The 18566-nt window shown below is 38.6% G+C and overlaps 1 long non-coding RNA gene and 1 other non-coding gene across 2 annotated transcripts; both read left to right on the top strand.

Annotated features, from left to right (window-relative positions):
- The first annotated feature begins 992 nt into the window (after positions 1 to 992).
- LOC119736155 lies at positions 993 to 2201 on the top strand. Its single transcript, XR_005272283.1, has 3 exons — positions 993 to 1011; positions 1595 to 1680; positions 2085 to 2201. It is a non-coding gene; the product is annotated as an uncharacterized LOC119736155 (long non-coding RNA).
- A 5860-nt stretch (positions 2202 to 8061) lies between these two features.
- Positions 8062 to 8134, top strand: Trnal-uag. Its single transcript has one exon. It is a non-coding gene; the product is annotated as a tRNA-Leu (tRNA).
- Positions 8135 to 18566: the final 10432 nt, after the last annotated feature.

Genomic DNA, 18566 nt, shown 5'->3' with positions numbered 1-18566 from the left:
TCATCAAGCAGTTGAACTACGTAGGAACCTCGTGTTTCTTTTAAATCTACGGTGGACATTTAAAATAGTCCTTTTTGCCAAATACTGGGGACGCCACATATTAAATGAATGTGATAGTAATCAATAACAAACAAGTGCTTTTATTTGGTGGTTGGTTACAGTAGTTTGGGTATGGGTGAAGTCCAATCCCAAGTCAAGGCAAATATCAGGTGCAGTTGCCTGTTACTTCAGTCCATATAGCAATCTTGAAATGTTTTACTTGAGGCTTGAAAGCTAAACAAAACTGTGGATAAGGCCCCCCCCCCCAAAAAAAAGTCTCCGGTTGCTGGTATGCGCGCGCGTCGCCGTAGCCATGCGCGTCGGCAAAATGAAAAAGGTTTTTTTTTCAATGAAAGATGATGTCTCAAAGCCGCCAAACTCACTGGTTTGACTGGAATCCTGCTGCTGCACAATTTGAACGTGTTTTTAGATTGGATTATGGTCGAGAATAAGCTTTATGTGGCCTCTCTGGACTCCCATATATTTGCACTAAGTTTAGTCGGGCACCATTTGCAGTCATCAGCCGACATTTGAAGCAAAAACATTACGTAAAAAAAATAAAGCCGCGTCGCGGCACCACTTTTTGGGCAAGCTCCATACCAGAAACCGGATACTTTTTTGGGTTGGCCTAATCGAAACAATATTGTTGATTTTCCAGAATGTGCTATAATCATAGTTGCGTTTTGAATTAAAAATCCATTTGAATTCGTTGCACCAGGAAACGGATTCATCTGGTATAGGCAATTGTCCGCTTACAAATCGGATGTGGAGCTGATTATAATTTTTTATGAGTTTCGTTTATTGTGGGTTAAAGTGTACCATCGAAAACTAACGGAAGTGTTTACCTTTCATTTTGCAATGGATCGAAGTTAAAAATAAGGTAATAATAACAGAAAACAATGTAGGTTTTTGTTTTTGGTTTGATTGTTTTTTATTCTTATCTACAGATAACATTCCCACCGATGGAAACCAGTAAGTAAAATATAGTATAAATACTGGCAGTGTACAAGGGGTTGACAGTGATTTATTTGAATAAGTATTTCGGCTCAGTTTCTTTTTGCGCTCACACGATATAGGTCTTCCAGGGTATTACATCTCTTTTGGTGATCGTCATTGCTGAACATATTTTTTCCATCATGTATGTATTTTCTGATGACAAACTATAAACGAGTATAATCAGAGCATGTTTTCAAACATTGCATGCCTGATGTTACAAGCGATTCCTTCCTTATTAAAAGCAGAAGGAAACGATTGTAACTCCTGTCCCTATTGATTCCCTTGGAACTATTAATTCTTTGTGGAATGAAATCTGGTGCAAAACTGCTGCCTGTAAAATAAACTACCTAAAACTGCTGGGACAAGACAAACTTATTACACAATTGCGCCCTCATTGATGATAGGTCTTTGTGAATTTACTTTTTTTTTTAAATGTTCACAGTAGAGTCGTTTTATTCTAATGTCAAACAACGTCACGACAATATGTCACAAGAACACCAAGAGTATGACTCTGAAAGCTTTATTTTTATAACGATGTTTGGGTAACATGCTATTGCAGGCCTGTAGTTCACTACACACGGACTGGAACCGACAGGCCCACGGCGTCTGTGAGTCCTGTCTTGAACACAGTCGTGGAACCATCAGGTAAACTTATAAGTTAAGTGCCAACTACCAAGATTGGGATATTCGTATTCAAAACTGAAACGGAAATAAGAAATGTTAAAGGGACAAAGCCGTTGGAATGTTACCTTACGCGCATTGACCAATGATAACGATCGTGTCCAATCACTAAAGAATGGCGATTCGCTGTTTGATTGACGTTGTGTTTCAGGATTCAAGTTTGCTTCTGTATTTAATCAAATTTTCAAAATACTTTCCCTTTTTTTGATACAAAATAAAACCAAGCTTCTACCAATTTGGTTAATAGACTGATGTCCCCTTCCACAATATATCCTTTCCAAAAATGAAGTCTATTACTCGTTTTACCCTTAAATATATGGTCATTTTCAGAGATGGTTAATGCAGGATTTTCTTTAATTTATTTCAAGATGCTGAAAATATATACGTAGAAAATCATCCTTGCTTTCCAAGTAGCCATCGGCTTCCAGCTGCAACAACGCCCTCTAGCAGTGGCATTCCGGTAACAAGGAATTTTCGACGTTACCATCCCGGTAATCAACTCAAAGACTTACTCAATAAATGTATTAACTCAGCTTTTCGGTTAGTTTTAACCGAAACGTTCAGTTTTAACCTGCTTCACGCCCGATCTGTCTGTGTTATTGTTAATAATAATAATACTACAATGTACTGATAAACGGTGAATGTAAAGTGCATTTTACACAAAGTCCTAATGCGCTCAACAATACAAGACAGTAGTAAGACGAAGATTACCAAGAATTTCGTGTGGACTAGTGTGTTTCAGGGGTGATTTGAATTTTCCAAGGGTTGATACTTCTATGATGTGAGAAGATAATTATTTCCACAGGGCAGGAGAGGCGACGGAAAAGGAACGATGTTCTTTTACAGTCCGTATACGACCCTGTAGATGGGGATACACAGGTATAAGGACTGTGAGCTGGAGCGGAGGTTTCTTCGTGATTCATATTTATTGATCAGTTCCTGGAGGTAAGCAGGGACGAGACGTTGCGTCGCACAGCCTACATACCGGCGAATTGACAATTTTCGCGATTTTGTTATTTGTAGGGTTTGTAAAGGTTGCTCCTTCAAGTATTTATGCCAACATTCTTAATTCTTGCCTGGATTTTGAGATTCGGAGCACCCCCCCCCCAACATAATTCACCTTTATCGAGGTAAGTGACAGGTTATCTATGCATGCATGGGCTTGATTTAAAGAGAGAAGTGCCTAAATGACATGCCACACGTTAATCAACAATGAATTAAACAGTATATGCGTGAGGGTAAAGTATGCAGAATTCCCCGTTACAAAGTTCCATGTAGCGCTACACACAGCAATCCATGTCGTTTACGGTACATCACCAAAAGTTAACGATAAAACAACCTCAAATTCCTTATTTCCCACTTGCCAATATCTTCCATTATTAATCTACGTTAAGAGGGGAACCCTATAGTTTCTATTAGCTCAGCAACTGTTGCATTCCTGGGGCTATTAACAGGACATTTGATGAAACCTTCACACTTTCATCTTGACATCTGAACGCAGAATTTTTTAGATCTTGATGTGAGGGCGCTATTACAGATTTACGCCGTTACAAATAGCGCACAAACATTACGCTGGTAACCAGCTTATGTAAGGTGTGCGTTCAAAGTCGGTGTGTCAGCTCTGCGACCATTTGTCGTAAAGGAGAAGCAGTTTGAAGATTATCCTGTTTTCGGTTGGAACGAGGAAAGATTACGAAGAATGGGGAATATTTGCGTATGAGCATGTGACAATATGACTAGCCTGGTTACTGAATTCTGAACACGTTGTAGCTTTGCGATTTTTAGACTCTGGTAGCCCTTGAAAAAGACTACAGTATTGCAGAAATCAAAACGAGGTTTAATGAAGGCGTGTACAAGCTTCTTTGTGGTTAGCTTGTGAAGATATTTTCGGATTTGTCCAATTACTTGAATGCAAACATTGGAATGAATGTCCAATTTAATGTTGTCTTGACCTGCAACTCTTAAATCGGGAACCACAAAAACAGGGCCGTATCATAAAACCGACGCCTCATGGGTCTGAAATTTCGAAATTTCCGACTTATGAGGCGTCGGACTTATGAGGCATAAAATTTATTTATTCCGCCTCATAGGTCCGACGCCTCATAAATTCGACGCCTCATTAGTCCGACGTCGCGAAAGCGAGGTGTTTAATTTGTCGGATTAACGAGGCGTCGGACCTATGAGGCGTCGGACCTATGAGGCGTCGGACTTATGAGCTGACCCCACAAAAACAGGTGGGACAGGTGAACTGCCGATGAGGATGGGAGGAAGCTACGAACGAATCATGTGTCGTGTTGTTATGCGGAGGATTTCTGTTTTGTCCGTATTTAGTTTCAGCTTATGTATGATAGAAAACGTGTACAATGTCTATCATACAAAGTTCTTGATTGGGAAGGACACTGAAACGATATGCTCTTTGAGGATACCATAGCTTTTGGTGTCATCTGCATAGATCATTTTCCCTTAGCGCAACTTCGCGAGCTTCAATGATGACTTCAAATCGGGACGTGTACAGAATACAACAAAGTGGTCTGAGCAGAGATCCTTGGGGGACGCCAACATCAGATGATATACAATTCATGCGGTGCATCCGGAAACAACTTCAAAAAATATGATTTGCATGGTGATTTTAACCTATGTCAACGACTTTTGGATGTATTTTAGTTTTTAAATTTATGTTAGATTTTTTTGTTTTTGGTTGGCTTTTATGTTTTAGGCAATAGTACAGTGGGGAATGTTGTTCTCCCCGACCCCCTGGCGCAAACCAATGTCCCTTCTACCAGCATCCAACAACCAGCCGTCATCATTTCTAAGGAGGTATGTAAATTAATGAATACATTCTGTCAAGTTATGTAAAAGTATTAATCCTGGTTTGATTTCCTTCAAATTAAAAAAAAAGAAAATGGAAATACTCAAAAATTAAAAATTGTCATATCTACGTGCTGCGTTTTAGGAGGTCCTCTACGCAGACGTCCACCACACCAAGAGACGCCCATTGAAAGCACCGCCCATCCGCACAGAGCCTCCAACCCAACACGCAGACATCGACAACTTCCTGATGTCTCCTGTCGAGACCCCGCCTCTTTTCAGAGACAACGCCCCCAGCTTGGGTGTGGAGGGGCAGAGGGTTGACGGTTCGGAGGGAGAAGGCAAAGAAGAGAGAGCTCCGCCCCGCCCCTTCCGGGGTAACCCGATCCCTCCTCTGGTTCGGGATTGGCAAATGTAGGCCCAATTCGGGCGATTCACAATACAGTGCGCCACCAAGAGTTCGCCACGTAGAGTTCATTTTTTCAAGTGCATTGTGGCAGATGGTCGACAATTCGCAGCGCAGGACATTTGAAAATGTTAGTTTTTCCGGTCATTAGTTTCGTAAGCGTATAATTCGAGTATAATCTCTTTTTTTTAATATTGTGTTTTTCGTAAGGCGGCAGAACAATATGCCCATATTACAAATAAGCTCAAATTGTCGACTGACACTCATTCAAATGGGTTGTGTTTTGTCAACCATAAACTTGATAAATGAACTCTCCATGGCAAATTCTTGGTGGCTCACTGCATTTTAAATCGCCCGAATTAAGTGTGAACATATAATATTGAAACGCACGATAAGTGCCAAAATGTTCAGTTTGAGGATCAGGGGGCGAGCAGCCCAATTAGAACCGTAACAGTTAGAGGAATATTTCACCGCATTGTACATTTTTCTCGCTTTTGTAAAATTATAAGTGGCAAAGGGTTGTTAAATATGTTGGTGTACTCTGCAAAAACTGCAGTGTTAAATTTACACCATTGGTATCTATATAGGACCATCTTGGGTTAAATTTTACTGGTGTTGTCCTATATAGATACCGAATGGTGTTAAATTAACTCTACGGTTTTTGCAGTGTAGTAAGCTTTTTTTCTGAAAAAAATAATACTTAATATTGTTACAATGATAAAAAGAAAGTCACGGAGACTGGAAATAATTCACATGAACAGAATTGCCTGAACATATATACTCAGGATATCTTTAATAACAGGAATTGTGATTATTAGAGTTTTTGTGCTGATGAATAGGGGCCGCAAGTATTACTCGGTTAAAAGACTAATCGAAGTTTAGATCATTTGAATACCAAAATCGGAAACATTATTCCATGTAGAGCTGGACGATTTTGCGATAGCATAACCGCCATTATGATATTTGTTTTAAAAAAAAATTGGAATTTCCCAAGTTAAAAAAAAAAAAAAACATAGAGACGATGGTGAGATCGTTCTCAAAACGTCGCTTTTTTAATTTTGCATTTTTCGGAAAAACAATCTTTATTTGTTGTTACTCAAATAAATTGATTTCTGTCAAGAGAACAAAATAATAATAATAATAATAATAACACGATTTATAGCGCGAATTTTCGCAAGTATCAATGCGCGACTAAGGACAACTTCAGAAGACAAGTTACAGATTATGTGGAGAGAACAGATAAGTTTTCAGTCTGCCTTTAAAGTTGTCAAGAGAACTGATGTTGCGGATGTTGTGTGACAAGGAGTTCCAGCATCGGGGATCAGACACTGAGAAGGCCCTGTCCCCTGCCTTTTTTAATGTGCGTGGAACAAAAGGTTTACATTATTTGCTGTGATACGTACATTCACACAGTTTCAAATCTCTAGATGGCTTTTGCAGTCTTGGAAAATGTAAAACACCAAACGAAGAAATCACGCGAAATGAAAATTTAATTAAAAAGCAGTAGGCTTATTAAAATACATTGCTTTAGACACACGGGCTATTACGACGAAAGAAAATTGGCTGGTTCCATTCGCCTGATGTCGAGCATTTCACGACCACGAGGCACCAGTGATTTTTCCAGAACGGCACGCATTGATGCACAGCCTCCATCAAATCCGTTCGTGTGCATGCACATGTACCTAGTCTGGATCCATGTGTTCGTTAACGAACACAATATTAACCGGTGGTTTTTCGTCTGACACAGGGCAGATGATGAATATTCATTTCGTCCTCAAACCAAATCGCGGTTATGATAGGATGACAGAAATAATCATTCACAAATTCGGGCTTTGTTTGCAACCGTGCGCCGCACGTGTTCTGCCGTGTCGGGAGTCATGAAGGCGTGCAGGTAGAAAATAATCCTAGAATTTTTTTCTTAGGAAATTCCAAACGGTGAACGTAATCATTATCTGCACTACTGTTTGATAATCTGTACTCGAAAAAAAGTAAGCGCTCTGTTCCAGCTGGTAACTGGTAAACTTGCATGCATTCTAAAACCTCTTTAGCACATAAATGTGTTTTCGAGGATCTTTAGATGGACCGCATGCCTATTTAACATTGTTAAAAAAATCTACGTCAAAAAAACTTGAAAATAAGCTTTCGAGACTGAAACCGCAATCAAAAATGAAAATGATTAATTGATCAAAAATAATCACAAGCTTGTGGTCCTATGATGAATTACATTTACTCTACATCGTGTGTTATCTGTAAATATGTGTTACCTATATCGTGCACTTCTTCAGTTTAAGAAGGCTTTTTTGACAATATCCGCTTGTATACTTACACATTTGTTACTTAAAGAATGAAATGAACTGTTTATTCGTTTGGTTAAATTCTATTTACATCTGATAACAAAGTCGCAGGTAAAGTCGAGAGGCGTTTATGAGTAATATGTTTAACTAAAATTGAAAACTGTTTCTATCTTGAGAATCAAAAAAGTAGCCAACATTAGAATTTAGTGAAATACAAATGTTGGCTACTTTATTGATGAAATGTCATTTTCCAACTGCACACAAGTTTAGGATGATTATTGTGAAAATCGTTATTCCATAAACAGTCCATGAATTCAGTCTAATGCAATATGAAATTTAATCAAGGAAGTCATAAAGGAATATAATTTTGGCGACTGCACTGTAGATTGAGACTTCACTACTGCGTGTAAAAAGTAATAAATAGTAAAGTTATAATTCGCTATCTTAAATTAAAACGTAAACGATAATGGCATAATATTAAGTATTATTAATGACATACAACCCCACCATTTTTTGATAGAATATCGATGTTCTTGAATGTATGTACACCTAACTATCACTAGCTTTTTTGTTTGCCAGAGTGACGTTAAAGCCAAACAACTATAAACCCAAAAAGAAGCTTATAGACTATTATAAGATGGAATTTTGCGTCGGGGTGATATAAATCAAAAAGTGGAAAGATACTTAGACACTGAGTATACAGTGTTCAAAAAAACGTCGGTGAAGGGCAAAACCTTATTTGATTTATATCACCACGACGCAAATTCCATCTTATAATAGTTTATGCGGTACCCGCTGCTATGTACATCAGATTCGAACCGGCCAACCGATCCTGTTAGCTCGGTTGTCGAGTGGTAAGACATCTGCATTAGAAAGCAGGAGGTCGTGGGTTCGATTCCCACCCGAGTGATTTTTACCAACTTTCACTCGGGAGGTAACACACTGAGTATACAGTGTTTAAAACAAAAACGTCGGTGAAGGGCAAAACCTAATTTGAAGATTATAGACTACTCTTTTGTAGTTTTGTTTTTCAGAAAACATTTGGAGTCAATGCTCTGCACTATTTGTTTTGTGAACCACCAGAAATTTACCACTACAATTTAAAGAAGATTCAACAAAACCAATTTGAGAGTGCGAAGTCAGTTTCTCCTACTGAAATGGAATTAGGACGCGCGTTTAATCTCAACAATGTTTTAATTGCCATGTTTAGAACCGTTGAATGTTATCCGTCTCTTTGAACAATCAGTTGTGTGAACGATGAGTTGTGTAAAAAAAAAACGTTTTGATAATAATGCAGTAACTTGTCCTGAAGGATATGTTGTATGTTGAGATGCCATTCCACATCGCCATTTTGGGCTTTTACAATGTTGATAACTCACACAAACGGCAATCTACACTGTAATAATCTCGATCTAAAGTGATGTTTTCGACGCATAACTATTTTTTTGTGATTAAGATTGAGATTTGAAGGTTTGCATGGTGAAAAGATACTAAGACAAGATAAGTTTACGGTAGCATCATGTGAATACATCTTTTTTGTGAGTATGTGTGGTTCTGAAAGAAACCGGGGGGACTCAGCGTTTAGAACAATATGCTTTGCCCGTCGTCGTCAGTTTCTCCTGACGACGGGCAGAGCATACTGTTTGAAACGATGAGTCCCTCCGGTTCTTTTCAGAACCACACATACTCACAAAAGAGATTTATTCACACGGTGCTACCGCAAACTTATCTTGTCTTTGTGATTAAGATTGAAGTTCTTAAAGTAGTTATCCCGCTTATTCCCAGATAACTCGTACCAACATTATGAGAGTCAACCTTTTTTTTGGTCGAAATTTTGACTGAATTTATATTGCCTTCCAGTACAGCTTATTGTATATGGACACTTTCTCTTTATTGTATTTTTGGGTATAGGTATTGCATTTTTTAACATGTAAATGTATTAATGAAGATTTTAAAAGATACTGCAAAAATGAATCAAAACAAGTTTTGTCATGGAAACAATTACGAATTCCAACGACCACCGATGAAATTTCCCAAGGATGTGCTTTCTTACATCAAAGACATAAACTCGCTCTCCTTCGTAATAACCAAGCTGTCAAAACACAGTGTTTCTTATTTGCTGTCCATCGGGCAATCAAGACAGACGCCCAGACCACAGAAGTCCATGGCAAAGTACATCTAGGAAATCAAAAGGAAGTCTGGGAAATATGGCGGCGAAGCTTTTACAGTTCCTGCCTTTTGACTGATTCATCCATGGTTTCCTTGAATATGTTTTGCATGTTGAACGTTCTTTGAAATGTGTGATAGCTTGAACGGTCCATGTTTTAGAATATCCAATTGTCATTGATGAAACTAACTTTGTCATAGTCTTTTACATTTTACCTGTTATTTATACATATTTACATTACCATGTAAAGGTCGGGAATAAAATATCCAGCAACTTTAAACGGTTTGTTTTAAAGAATTTACTATGCCACATGTTAAATTAGTCCCTCGTTACAAACCGTCTGCTTTAAAGTGGTTGTCTGGATATAAGACTCTTAGCTGGTGCACCAGAGCCTTCTATAGAGGGAGAAGGGGCGGAGCCCAAAGTTGTGCACGGAGGATGTAATTACTAAGATAATATTTTGTGCTCGGCATAATACGTAAAGCATCACGCGATGACCTGATTTTGATGACCGGAATTGAATTGATGTGGGCATGCACAGATTATGATTTTGTTCTTAGTTTGGGGAAATTTTTAGAAGTGCAGACAAGTCATGTAACAGAGTTAACATGATGTTTTAGAAGAATGTTGACGCCGTGTGACAGTATAAAGACGTTTGGTGGTTGTACCCATTTTGGGGCATATTGCGCATGCCCAAGACGTTGGAGTTGGCTGGCGACATGTTTTTGGTATAACATTTTAAAAGAGAAAAGAGAAAAAAAAAAGATACGTACTGTAAATGAATCATATCAAGTTTTGTCATTAAAAAAATTACGAATTCAAAAGACCACCGATGAGATTTCCAAAGGATGTGCTTTCTTACATCAAAGAAATAGACTCGATCTCCTTCGTAATAACCAAACTGTTAAAAATGCAGTGTATACTGTTTGCCGGCAATCCAGCCTGACGCCCAGTGGAATTGACATTTATGAAACTTACCTAAAGTGTGTCATGATCTATTACTTTTTACCTGTTATTTACAACCATGTTAAAGGTCGGAAATAATGATAGTTGGCAATGAATTAAACTGCTTCAAAATGCTTCAAGATGTAGAGACGTTGGAATATATATTTTTTCTTTTAGAGGCAAAAAGACATACAAGAACATGATTGATTAGGGGACAAACCAGTGTGCGTAAAGGGAGTAGAAAGACGAACAAAGAAGTCTGGAGGTGGGTAACGGGGAGGGGGTATACGAGTGTTAGTGGAATGGAATAAACGAAGGTTATAATTTGGAAGAATCAGAACAGATGCATGAGGCAAAGGGTAGAGTATATTTGCAACTGTTACGAAGGACATAACTTTCGCCATTATTTACAGTCACACCAAATAAAAAACTGAATGGCGAATAAATATATATTTACATATTTATTTATTTATTACTTCTGGTACTGGAACCAAGGATTCCCAAAAATAGTGCCCTAGCCACTGAAAGTTCGAAAGCCTGAAGAAACCTGTAGAGAGAAGTGAATGAGAAGAAATTACAGTAGTAGAGGTGGGAGAAAAAGTTCAGAAGAACATTCTGGGGAAAACCCACAGAATCAGGTAGGGACTGAAAACCCAATCCACAACATTGGCCCGGCCGTTATTCAAACCCGGGTTACAGCGGTGGAAGGCGAGGAAAGTACCGCTACGCCAACCTGACTCCCCCAAAAACTATTTGCACCATGAGCATAACCCGGATGCTGTATCCTGTGCAAGTTGGTTAAAAGATTATCAACTATATAATAGACTGGTGAAAAAAACTGTTCACACCATCAATTTATTAATGAAAAAAACATCTGTGTGCTGTTAAATTGTACTTGTAACATTTGGTGCTCATAATTTCTAAAGAAAGAATTGTAAGAGAGTCAACTATTCAATTTAAAAAAGTTAACAAAATAATGTATAATGATATTCGGAATTTATTAAAGAAAATTGTGTATTGAAGATAACAAAGCACTCTAAAAAGCATTCTTTCTTCTGTATAAGTTTCCCTTCGTTGAATTTTAGGTGTATCATCTTAAGTGCATCATTTCAGGAGTACTTGTAGAATATTTTAGTCCATGACTTTTTTGGGAATTTTGACCACGAAATTGGGTTGCGAAATTTTAACCACGGGAATTGGTCAAAATGGCTGACCACGGCAATGGGGTAAGCTTAAATTGACCACGGTATTGGGTTAAAAATATGACCTCAATGGGGTCAAATATCGACCAAAATACGTGGTTACTTATACTGACCACGTCAGGTGGGGTCGTTTTGACCACGGATGTCGTCGGTGCATATTTGACGACGGGAGCGTGGTTAAAAATGACCACAACGTGGTTACTTTTTAACCACGTATTTTTAAGAGTGTAGAAACGTTTGGGATGGGGGAAAATGTCTGCTCACCACTGCTTGGCAGACATCGTTCTTAGCCAATTTCAGCTAACAGTCTATCAATTTCAGTTACAGTCGGACTCTGACTTTTGTTAATTCGTCAAAAGGATGTCATTGGTGCGCATTATTTTGGCAAATACGTTTATTCCAATTCGTATGGTCGTTATTTATTTGTCGAAACAATAGCAAGAGCCTAATCAAGAATTCGATATGCACATGTTTCCTCATGTGTGCAATGATTTTTTTCCTGTGGCAGGAATTCGTGCCTTCAGATAAACACTCCTATTATATTATGCTTAACATTGAAAATGTATTCTACACTGAAAGATTATTAGGACACAAGTCTAACTCTCAATGCTTTTGTAATATAGATGTAAATAAGACAAGTGACCTATGTATATAGGCCCTACTATAATGGGGAAAGCGTTATAGAGAACAACCCCGGCTAGCAATCGTTTGAAAATACCAATAAGACTGGCGCGCGTCATTTGAAATAAACAAAAATAGAGTTCAGAGAATCCTTTGAAATCAACCAAATACATTACAGATGTATTAGGTGAATCAACCGACATGGCAGTATGTACATACAAGTAGCGTTACATTTATACCGAACATTTAGGTTTCAAGCAAAAAAGCAAAATGCTTGTCAGTGCAATTCTTTTCGATATACAGAGCAGATAAAAAAATATAAAAAAAACGAAATAGTAATGCTTATTGGAACAGAAGTAGGGCACATGTTAATCAAAGGGAGATATCCTCTGTTAGGGTTCAATCTCTTCTTAAAAATGACACCCCTATCATCTCCTTACATTCATGGTCCACCCAGCAGCGACCAATTTTATGAGAGGGTCTATTTAGAGAATTGCGCCACTTTTCATGATGAATTTGTTCCCCTACCTCCCTTGATTAGAAACCACAGCCTTTCACTCTGTGACAAACGACATCACAAAAAAACACAAATTTAAAAGTGGCGCAATTCTCTTAATAGATACCTCCATAAAGTTGGTCACTGCTCAGTCAACTGTGATTATATTAACATGTTCAGGGTGTCTTTTAAAGAGGAGATACAAAACTACCAGAGGTTATGCCCCTTTGATTAACATGTGCCCTACTTCTGTTCCAACTACCAATAATATCTCGGTTTCGTTTTGTTTTGATCCACCCTGTATTACTTTCAGTGATGGCCATGGTTACGTCTCGATAGTCCTTAGTCCCATTGGTCCGAAGTCCCGATGGTCCGAAGTCCCATTGGTCCGAAGTCCCATTGGTACGAAGTCCCATAGGTCCGAAGTCCCATTGGTCCGAAGTCCCATTGGTCCGAAGTCCCTTTGGTCCGACGTTCCATTGGTCTGAAGTCTCATTGGTCCGAAGTCCCATTCGTCAAAAACATAAACCTGTAGTTCCACTTGTTCTGGGACTTCGGACTAATGGGACTTCGGACCAATGGTACGTCGGACCAATGGGACGTATATACCAATGGAGCGTATATACCAATGAAACGTATAGAATAATGGTCCGTCGGACCAATAGGACATCGGACCAATGTGACTTCGGACCAATGTGACTGCGTCCCCATTGGCTGTTACCGTTCATGGTTAACACAAAATGTTGCCAGTTTACAGACTACAGGTTTTTTCAGGCCTCAGTCAAACTGAACGAATCCTCAATCTACAATATGGTTTTTGAACGGTTTCTTTTTCCATGCTCCATATTTCGTCGCTTTGCTCACTCAAAAACCTCGAAAATCGATAATTATTCGCTTTTGAGTTTTACTAGCCATTTTATTATAGTTGTCTGAAGGAACAATTTGACCAAGTTTCAAGGCAAAATGTTGTTTACTTTCTTAATTATTGGAAACAAACAATTGACAAAATGCCTGAAATCGGTGATTTTCATTTTTACGAAGTGTTAAAAAGTGTAAAATCGTCACCGACACCACGAAGTAACACTCTACCGTGTTAAAGCATATTTTTTTTTCGATTTTCAGTTTTTTTGATTTTTAAACGTTATTCATCAAGGCCTACCATTGCACGAAGTTTCAAAGCTTCAAGAGCTTTACTTTAATAATTACGCTAAGTATCCATGGCAACTTTTGCGCAAAAGTGACAATTTTCGTTTTCACGAAGTAACACTCAAGTTCCATTTTCCATTGCAATGCATGGCGCGCACTCTGCTCATAAGTGAGCAAAAACGTTTTCACGAAGTAACACTCTTCTTGTAACAAGTTGCATGAGCGCGCACGCGCTGACCTGAAGTTGCACTTTCCTCGTGTTAAATTTATTGAAGAGTGTTACTTCGTGAAAACGAAAATTTACAGTTTCGCAGCTTTTTTTCGGTTTCACGAACTAACACTCATCTTTTTTCTATTATTTCTTGTTTATTTAATAAACAAACGAGTGAAAAACAGCAGATTTAATAAATTCAATTCATCAGGTGTCCACAACGAGAAACCCAACTGAAAATACTTTGTCGTTTTGACGCAAAGTGTTGTTTTAGAAGGTGTTCAACTTTAGTTGCCGTTTTCTCCGATGGCTAGTTTTTACTGGTATGTAGATGGGTGTTACTTCATGGTGTCGGTGACGAAATGTTCTCACGAAGTGACAAAAAGTCACCTCGTGAGCAGTGCCAGAAAGTATACATTGGTCAACTGGGCAGGATGGGAGCACACACGCGCGCGCGAACGATGTTGAAAAAGAACAGACGAGCGCGCTCAACTGTCGTGACGCGCAAAAGTAACAAGTTTGTTGCGTCGAATAAAGTACAAAATAAGTAAAGCCTCCGCGATTCATGATCCCATGCACGAAGTGACAAAAACTGTGTACAAAGTAATCGGCAAAATATGGGGGCCAAAGTAGTGATGTTCTCACGAAGTGCAAAAAAGTTTTATTAATAAATTACTGTTTAATTACGAACTATTTTTAACAAACAACTATGAATTAACAAAGAGCAAATCATATCCTATTGGACAATGCAAAAATTTCCGAATTCTGTTACTGCAAAGTGGTCGAAAATGTCTTTTGAAAAAATGAATAACTTTAAATGCGATTATCTCAGTATGAACTTTTGTCTAATTTTGAGGTTTTTGTCACTTCGTGAGCAAAGCGACGATATGACTGTAGCCAACACTTCAGTCAGATTTCAGTTGGTTTAGGCCAAACTATTATGCTACTTGTGGTTAAGGGTACATGTGTAACGTACACTGTAAAAAAATGCGTAATTTAACAGTTGTTTTTCTGTTGAAATTCTGTAAATTTACAGTAGACGTTACTGTTTTCGGATTTTTCTGTAAATCTGCAAATTTGTTACTGCCTACGTACAGTTTTCTCCATTTCTCTGTTTGGTTACGGTATATTCGCAAATAAACTAAAATTCTGTGGACGCACAAGGAACATCATGTTTTGAACAAGCCCCCCGTTTCGAATCTGTTAGAACACAGTTTCATCGCTGTCGGTCAACAGAGAATTATCTTTTTTTGTACAGGGTTCGGCCGTATCGCATGATTTTTCCCTGGTAGGCGGTAGTAGTGCAACGTTACTGAGGCATAAACGCTGAAGGGTTCCAGTATGTTGTCAAGGAAGGCGCGCACGGGAGTCGGACTATACAGTACCATATAAATTCCTGTTGCGTCCGTGCGTATGCGTACCGTGAGTGTGATGTTGTAGCATCTTGGAGCAAATTTACTAATCCGTTTCTGCTTACATGTTTGTATTTTGTATTGTAAATGACTATTACTCTCAAGGAGAAGCGCTATATAGAAGCGGTTTTAGTTTGTAAGCCTGATTGTCAACGACAACACATTTGAAAGTTGCCTGGTTGTCACTGCAGCGTAACTCGCCGTAATCCAACGTGCAAGTATCTACATTCGAACCTTCATGGGTTTTATCGATAGCACCGCCATTACATGACGTATTACAAGTATCTGCATGTGAAGTACGTTCATTATGCGACAATATCTGTGTACTTGGGCTCACACAGGACCTGTCATTCGCAATCCTCGATACAAACATAAACACTTTGTCTTTTATCGGCCCCCATCAAATAATCCCCGTTTAAACAAAAACAACCTTTTGTTCAGCAACAGAGAGTTGTTAAGAAACGCAAAAAAAAACTTAATCATATGTTGCAAAACAGTAGAATCCCTGTAAATGAACAATATCAAATAAAGAAGAATCTGCTGTTAATGTACAGAGAAAAAAAAACGTTAGAAAATACTGTGCAAAAACAGTAACTCCTGTAATGCCAATTGACAATAGAATTAACTGTTAATGAACAGACATTTTTTTTAACAGTGTACATTTGCGTCACCGTGTGCCTCCATTTCAACGTGAATCATGTCTTTTTTTAGAATAATTTTGTTCGGTAAAAATCAGTTTCCTTTCTGAAGCGCTTCCGTGGGATTTACGTGGCTTGCAACATGGCACAATCAGGCAGCGGAGCCCATGATGGACCATTTGCTGACAAGGTGCATCAAATTGCAGCTGCATTAGATCTACACTTTGCTCTGCTCCTCTTAAATGTGGATGTATATGTAGAAAACACTTATGCATTATCCTCTCAACAATTCAGGAGCAAGTTCAAAAATCGCTTGACAAGGTATCAGCTGCAAGTTTTGTTAATTTGTCATTTTTACACAAATCGGGAAATAGTTTTGTCCTTATAAATGTGTCAAATATATTTCAGATGAAGTTAACTAATCAAAGTAAATGTAAATGATCAATTTTCTAGAAGACATATTTGGTCTTGCATAGAATTTGTTTTGTTTTTTTTAACTGAAAAAGAGTAACTCAAACAGTATTATTTAATACAATGGTAGCAACGCCAACTCTGCCATCCTATACCATGGAGAGGGTACTTGTGCACGGGACTCATTAGGCCTCTGTTGCCTATTTTACCGCATGAATATCGTCTGGCTATATCTCAAAACGATGTCGACTTGTTTCGAGGGCTGGACTGCCTGTATGTGCCAACTTGCATGTGTGAACCACGCAAGGGAAGCAACAGGTGCTCGGGTTGACAAAACCTTCACGAGCAAAACTCAAGGGTTGCGTGATATCGCGATTGTAATTTCCTCGTTTATCAATTTTGAAAATTTGCCACTTGGCAATTTCGGCTTAATCTATCACGGCATCGATAAGGTCCACCAAATCTTCTCAACAAGATATAGCTCACGAAAATATTATGTCCCGTTTGGACATGATAATGTGACTACTTACTCAACACAATGAAAATCAACCATAAAGCCTTTGCGCGATTCAAAATGTGGTACTCTACTCCATGCAGACTTGACTTGTGTTTTGTACCCCTGACATTGCAGCCGGTGCCGCTCCCATGCATGGTAAGTACAGTCCAGCCATAGTAGAGGGCGGTACCAAAAATGTGAATCAAGTCAAGTCTGGGGAACGTTGTTACTCCGACCCACCCATAGCACTCCGATACTGTGAACTCCCAAGAATGGGTTCAGTTCACATTAAGGAATGTGCAGCTTAGCCAAGTATGCCAAGTACTCGAATCGGCAGCAGTACGTAGTAGGGAAATAGAATCGAAATCCGGCCTCAAACATATAGGTTTACATTCAAAAGAGTGAAGTTAGAGACTAGACGTTTTAGAGTGAATATCACTCTCATTTTTCGAATGATATAGTCTGAAAAATGAACCACTTCAGTCGAAGCTTGAGTGAAACCTCGATCTTTACGGTTGAAAATCACTCTCATTTTTCGATTGATATAGTCTGAAAAACGAACCACTTCAGTCGAAGCTTGAGTGAAACCTCGATCTTTACGGTTGAAGAAATTTCACTCTAAAACGTCTAGTCCCTAGTTTCCAACTGCGGGAGTGAATCTTCACTCAAACGGAGTTTTAGAGAGCAGTCTGCTAGAGTGTCGAGGATATATGAAACAAGTCGTCACCGACACCACCTGCATCACATGTGTACACAAAATGTAAAAAAAAAAAAAATTTGCACATATTAGCAGTTTTTATCATGAAGTTTAACATGACAAAGTTTCAATTGCTGAAATCATCTAAAATAAGCAAATTTTACTCATGAATTTTCAAGAAATTGGTCAATTCTGGTATTTTTTGTTACCACGAAGTGACCCTACACAGGGTGCCAGTTCGTGAAAACACAAATTTGCGTGTTTTCGGAGAGTGCGCGCATGCAATAGCGTTAGGGAGTGTCAATTCGTGAAAACGAAAATTGACGTGTTTTGGAGAGTGCGCGCACGCATGCGCAGTGCGTGTGCGCACTCACCGAAAACACTCCAATTTTTGTTTTCACGAACTGACACTCACTACCGCTATTGCATGCGTGCACTCTTCAAAAACACATACATTTTCGTTTTCAAGGAACTGACACCCATCTTAATCATTTAATTGCTAATTAACTAAGCAGATTTTCACAATATAACGTTTATAATTTGGTAGCTTAAGCATTTTCACGTGAAGTGATACTAAAACGTCAAAGATAGATGGAATATTTTACTGAGTAAATTCGTGTCAAACCTTTAAAAGCGTTTTTCTCCGATTTGAATTTCTGCAACGCTGACCACCGGGTGTCAGCTCGTGGTGTCGATGACGAAGTATGCAGTGTGATTTCGTAGGACTAAACAGTACTTGCATTAGCATGTTTCTGTCATTCCAGCCTTGCATGCTATCAAAGAATGCAGAAACACAATTAAGATGCTTTTAGGTTAATTACTAGAATGCAAAAACACAATTAAGAGGCTTTTTAGGTTAATTACTAGAATGCAAAAACACAATTAAGAGGCTTTTAGGTT

The sequence above is a fragment of the Patiria miniata genome, unplaced genomic scaffold, assembly GCF_015706575.1.
Source record: "Patiria miniata isolate m_02_andy unplaced genomic scaffold, ASM1570657v1 HiC_scaffold_29, whole genome shotgun sequence".
NCBI classification, from domain to species: Eukaryota; Metazoa; Echinodermata; class Asteroidea; order Valvatida; family Asterinidae; genus Patiria; species Patiria miniata.
This window is presented reverse-complemented; position numbering and strand designations above follow the sequence as displayed.